Genomic DNA, 6,533 nt, shown 5'->3' on the forward strand with positions numbered 1-6,533 from the left:
TTTTAGTAATACTTTTATTTATTTATTTTTCATATATCTCTTTCCTCTGTACCTTTCTTCATGCCTTTCCCTCTGCTCACAGTGGCCTTCTCCAACCCCACTCTCTCTCAATGCCTAACCATCCTTTAAAACTTATCTCAGACATCAATTTCTCTGCATTCCATGATGCACTGTTGCTCTTACCAAATTGTAATCTTCTGATATGTGATTGTTCTATTCACTAGATGATTAACTCCTTGAGGGCGAGGGCCGTGCATTACTCATCTCTGTATCTCCAGTTCCTAGAGCATTTCTTTTTTGTTGTTGTTTGTTTGTACTGGTGCATAATAATTGTACATTTTTATGTGGTGCATATGATATTTTGATACATGCATACAATGCTTAATGATTAAATCAGGATAATCGAGATGTCTGTCACCACAAACACTTATCAGCTCTTTGTGTTAAGAAGATTTCAAATCATTATGAGATTCATGGGGAAGGGTAAACTTGACCAAATATTTGATGATAGTGAGGAATTATCATTTTATTTATTTATTTTCTTTTTTTAAACTTTATATTTTATTTAAATAGGTTTTAGGCAGCAGGTGGTGTTTGGTTACATGAATAAATCTTTCGGTGGCGATTTCTGAGATTTTGGTGCATGCATCAACTAAGCAGTGTACACTGTACCCAGTGTGTAGTCTTTTATCCCTCACCCCCTTCCTGCTTTTTCTCTTGAGTCCCCAAAGTCCAATGTATCATTCCTATGCCTTTGCATCCTCATAGTTTAATTCCCACTTATGAGTAAGAACATATGATGTTTGGTTTTTCATTCCTCAGTTACTTCACTTAGAACAATAGTCTCCAGTTCCATCCAGGTTGCTGTAAATGCCACTATTTCACTCCTTTTTATGGCTGAGTAGTATTCCATGGTGTATATATATATACTGCGTTTTCTTTATTCACTCACTGATTGAAAGATACTTGCACATGCATGTTTATAGCAACACAATTTTCAACAGCAGTTTTTAGTAATACTTTCAAATTAAGGTGTATATGCTGCTTTTTAGACATAATGCTGCTCCACGCTTAATGGACTACAGTATGGTGTAAACATCACTTAAATTTGCATTAGGAAAACAAAACTTTCATGTAACTTGCTTTATTGTGGTGCTCTGAAACAAAATCCACAATATTTCTGTCATTTGCCTGTCTTTCAGTTTCCTTAAATAGACACTAACAACCCCCTTTTGACTGAGCTCCTCTCAATGTCTCCATTTTCCTCTTTCTGATATTCCTGTATGTGTGTCCATCACTCTAGCTGTAATGAAGGATTTGTAATTACCTGATACAGACTGAACATTGTGACCCTAAATGCATATTTTGAAACCTTAATCCTCAACATGACGGTATTTAGAGATGGGTCTTTTAGGAGGTAATTAGGTCCTGCGGGTGAGCCCTCGTGATAGCATTAATGCCCTTAGGAGAGACCTGAGAGAGCATGTTTCTCTCTTTTCGCCTCTCTTCTCCATGCGAAAGTGTCTAACTACAAGCCAGAAATTGGACACTCATCAGAAATCAAAACAGCCAGCACCTTGAATCTTGGACTTCTCAGCCCTTAGAACTGTGAGGAATACGTTTCTTCTGTTTAAGCCACCCAGTATCTCTAGTATGTTGTTACAGCAGCTGAGCTAAGAAATTTACTGTATGTGCCTTGCTCTCCCACGCTTCCTTTTCTTTGCATGTGCTAGTCCCTCTTCATGGGATGCTCTTTCTCCCACTTTTTAAAATGTTACTTTGCATTTGACCCAATATGCCCTTCCCATGTAGTCAACAGACATAATAAACCAAAAAATGAGATAGCTCAAATTTGCTTTTTCAGACTAGGTTTTCAAAACTCAGTATATATTTTATAGTTATGTCACATTACAATTCAATTAAAAATTCGGTTTCTCAGTCACATCAACCACATTTCAAATGGTCAAGAACCACATATGTCAGAAGGCTACTATAGTGGGCAGCACAATGCCATGGGATCCTGAACATTCTCACCTTGATACAAGTTATGACCTATGAAGAGATGATAACACTGCCATAAAGAAAGTAGCAATATTTGTTTCAGTGTTTAAAGAATTATATAATTTGGGTTAAGCATTTACTGGGCACCTTGGTAGACTGAGAGGGCCTCCAGAGTTAGGACAATATATTTTTCCTTTTAAAATCCCTTACTTTTATTTCAAGCCATTTTCTATGAATTTTTCCACTTAGCTTAAATTTTGCTTTTTGAGAGGAGGCATGAAGTAGACCTTGACCTCACAGTCTGACTTAAAAGATTCCTTCCATGCCCTTACACCACTTTGTGTTATCACTTGACCCATTGCCCTGTGCTCTAATCTCCTGTGTGCTTGACAGCCTCTCTCATTTGATGGTGTGCTCTTCGAGGAAAGTGACTATACCTTTCTTTTCTGTATCCCCAATGCTGCTGTCATTCCTGGCATAGAGTTTTGCTAATGGCCATATATTGAACGAATGAATGACTTTTTTAAAATAAGCCTTAATCAAGTATCAGTCATTAAAAGGTGTCCAGTAGAATGTGATTTGAGGACCACTGAGAAAAAATACTTCCTCCCTGCCCCCATCTGAAACTCTATCTGATTCTACCTATCCTATTTATTAAGAACACACGTTTGACACTTTATTTCAAAATATGTCTTTAAGGCATTTTTGCCTCACCCATTAAAATTACAACTTCTTTTGGATGGGGTGCTCTTTGATACATTAGTCATTATTGGCACACGCACTTATAAACAGTGACAGCCAGAGGAGAGTAATTTCCTTTGAGAACAGAACAACCTAGGAGAGAAAGATTTTAATATGACAAGAACGGATTAGCAAAAGACAGAAAAAATAGGAGAGTGGTAAAAAACAAGCATTTCTAACATCTCACCTATGCCTAGTATTAGATCTACCCTTTGCTCAAGGACCTAAAATAGATGTTTCGTTAAAAATATAGACATTGATTCAGTTAGATCTGAATTCACATCCAAGTTCTGCCATTTCTTCACTCTGTGACTGAGAGAAAGTTATTTATAGACTCTGAGTTTCATCTTTCCTAGCAGAAAAAGGGGGACACAACAAATCGTGTAGGGACAGTGAGGGCCACGACACATGCATACTGTTTGTCATATGCCATACTAGAGTCCCAACAAAAACTCAATTAATATTATCATATATATCCCTTCTGTTCTATGCTCAAGGCTGTCCATGGTCTGGCAGCAATCTATTTATCAGATATTTTGTCCAACTTCTTGCCAACAGTAGGTGCCACATTAGTTCCCTAAATGTGTTCCACATGTGTGACCACTGTAACTTTTCACATGCCATTCCTATGTCCAAAGTGATGATCAGATAACTCCCAAGCCTCCCAGGTTACATGGATTATGGGTGGATTTTTAGAGGAAGCATAAGGGTTGGGATGTGTGTTGTGTTAGGTAACAGGAACATAACCATATTATTTGAATTTTGGAAACCAAATATTTTGCCAACTAAAATGTCTGCCTAAAATACACGCAGAGGAAGTTGGGCATGTTTCGCACTTACTGGATGTCTTCTGTGTACTAGGCTCAGAGCTGCTTTGTCTTTCATTCATATTGTTAAAAAACAAAGCTTCGCCTGAATTAAATTTAAAGGAGCTTAATTGAGCAATGAATAATTCATGAATTGGGCAGTTCCCAGAATCACGGCTGATTCGGAGAGACTCCAGGGGTGCCTCATGGTCAGAACAAATTTATAGACAAAAAAAAGAAAGTGATGTACAGAAATCAGAAGTGAGGTACAGAAACAGCTGGATTGGTTACAGGTTGGCGGTTGTCTTATTTGAACACAGTTTGAACATTCAGCAGTGTTTGAGTGGTTGAAGTACGGCTGCTGGGATTGGCCAAGACTCAGCTATTGTTACATGTGCATACTCCTAAGCTAGATTTTTAATCTTTTCTACCTGTTAAGTTAGGTTACAGTTCACCCAGAAGGACTCAAATATAGAAGCACAGAGTCCTTCTCTGGCCATATTTAGTTTGCTTTAACAGTATCCTTACTGGGAGGAGAGTTAGCAGTTAAAGATTATACCAGGTTTTTCTAAAATACCTGTCAATCTCATCTGATTTATGCTCTGAATGCAGTTAAAGAGTTATGTCCCACCTCAGCACAGGAATATTGCTTTACCCAAAAGACACAGACTACATTCCAAGAAACTCTGACATCAGCTGGTTGGAAGAGAGTGTCTCAGAAGTTGAAGTACTACTGCCAGATATAAGGCTGAAGCGTAGAATTCCTGCAGGGACCTTGCTTTTTTATTAAGAAATCTGCTGATGGAGTTCAGTTTGGCCTGAGCTTGAGCTCAGAGCTCATAATACCCTGTTCCACCTCGAAATCAAATACAAGTCAATCGAAAATTATTTTTGGCCTGCACTGTGTGCAGTTGCTAGGGAGGCATGATGGGGATGCAGTTGAGTCAAATAACGTGTCTTCCAAGCTGCCTCTATTTTTCCAACACAACTGAAAAAGGGCACTTCCAAGCGTAACATCTAATTATTCCCTTTTCTGGTGTTCACCTCCTTGAGATTGTCTACCACACTCATCATTCTAGGACAGCAGGCACATCTTTTCCCATCATCAGTTACATTAATTAGAAGAAATGTCCACTCTCAACTATGTATTTCAACTTCTACAGGAGTTTAGCTACCACTGAAAAAAAGCATATCTAGGATTTACTAATGAACTTACTAGCTTCTGAGTCCTTCCTCTGTTAGTATAACAAGAAAAAAATAATATCCTCAATTGATAGGTGAAAACAATAAAGCTTGGGAAGTTTAAGTGATAAGACATATATCTAGAAAAGGTCAGATCTCATGTTCAAACCCTTACAAAGAAACAAATAAGACAGCTGAGGAAGTCATCAATCCAAAGTACACAATCTCTGTCTCTCCCAGAATGTACTGAGTTTGTATGAAAATACTGAGGCATGCATTTCTAATACTTAAGACATGGACACACATGCATACACACACACACACACACACACACACACACACACACACACAGAGAACATACTTGAAAGTCCTGTATCTGGTACATTATGGCAATATTAGATTTACTTCTAGAAACCAACCTGAGTTCCCAGTGTGGATAAATGCCATACTCTAATGTTTCCCTAGAATTCTATTTTCACCTCAATCAAAAGCAACACCTATATTTAAATTATTATTTATTTTAGTGTAAATCTATGGAGGCTGTTACTTTTTGAGGGCCTGCATTGTGATTCATTCATGTGAAGTTTCCTTCAGCAAATCATACAGGATTTGGCATATAGGTTGTGCTCAAGAAGTACAAGTTAAAAAAAAAAGCCAAAGTTGAATAAATGTTAGAGACATTAACTGCAAGAATAAGTAGGTTATTAAGGACTTGTGGAGATTTTAAATGCACCCAGTGTCATTTTTTAATTATTAATTCATCCATTCACTTAAACATATATTAAGTTTATTTCCTCCACCAAGTCTCATAGTGAATTCTGGTTACAGCAATGAATGAGTGAGGCTCTTGAGGACAGAAATATGTGCTCAAAGAATGTATAAGCTAACAATTTTATCTGCTAGAAAATTACATATTAATTTAAACAAATTTCTATTTAAAAAAATAGGAAAAAATATTATCCTCAATTGAGAGATGAGAACAATAAAGCCCAGGGAGTTTAAGTAATAAATCATATATGTAAAATCGAACAGATCTGGTATTCAAACCCCAGACTGTCTCACCTGAACTCGTCCATTTTTTATACTGCGCCATGTTGCCTTCCATAAACAGGAAGTGTTGGGTGGGTAAAGGGAACTGAACTGTATGATGGTGAAAAACATCTCCTTTCTATAATAAAGTCCATAATAGCTGGCACCAACTTGGTCTCAGGTGTGATACATTAGGAATCTACTTATCTACCACTCGGAGCAGCTCCCCCTTCCAGTGGTCAATTTAGGCGCCAAGGCAGTTAAAAATAGGTTCTCTAGACATTTTCCTTTGCACTAGTTCCAAAAGCTGACCGCATCACCTCGCCTCACCTCCAATTAGTTCTCAATACAAAAGCACTTTGGCCACCAGCCATTTCTAGAACCAGGGAAGCAGACTTCTGACCCAGCCTGAATATAATTCCAAAAACAATACCGTAAACAGAATGATGTGGAGTGGAGAACGTGGGTCAGATGGAGAGAGGCTCTCTGACAGCATCATCCACGGTTCATTTGCCATTAATAACAAGGCAGCTTGCTTTCCTGGGACTGCTCCAACTTGCTAATAGGTGTTCTCTGGGGATGAACGGAGCCACTACAGAAGCATCTGTAGGCCTGTGTATTGTTTCTAACAATCCAGAGCCCCACAGAGTTCTATCCTCTGGACTCCTCCATCCAAATGGACGAATTCCCTCTTCCCGGCACTTATGCTTTCAGCGCTCCCCACAAATGAGGGCATTTAATATGTCATAGTAGTTCTCTTCCATTTTGCACTTC

General features: G+C 38.2%; 1 long non-coding RNA gene across 1 annotated transcript in view; it reads right to left on the bottom strand.

Annotated features, from left to right (window-relative positions):
• The window catches only part of LOC131382434 (uncharacterized), a 40,867-nt gene extending 34,578 nt beyond the window's left edge, over positions 1–6,289 (bottom strand). The window contains exon 1 of the long non-coding RNA XR_009211926.1: positions 6,193–6,289. This is a non-coding gene — a long non-coding RNA (uncharacterized LOC131382434). The remainder of the gene's footprint in view (positions 1–6,192) is intronic.
• Positions 6,290–6,533: the final 244 nt, after the last annotated feature.

Source organism: Hylobates moloch, unplaced genomic scaffold, assembly GCF_009828535.3.
Source record: "Hylobates moloch isolate HMO894 unplaced genomic scaffold, HMol_V3 SCAFFOLD_24, whole genome shotgun sequence".
Taxonomy (NCBI): domain Eukaryota; kingdom Metazoa; phylum Chordata; class Mammalia; order Primates; family Hylobatidae; genus Hylobates; species Hylobates moloch.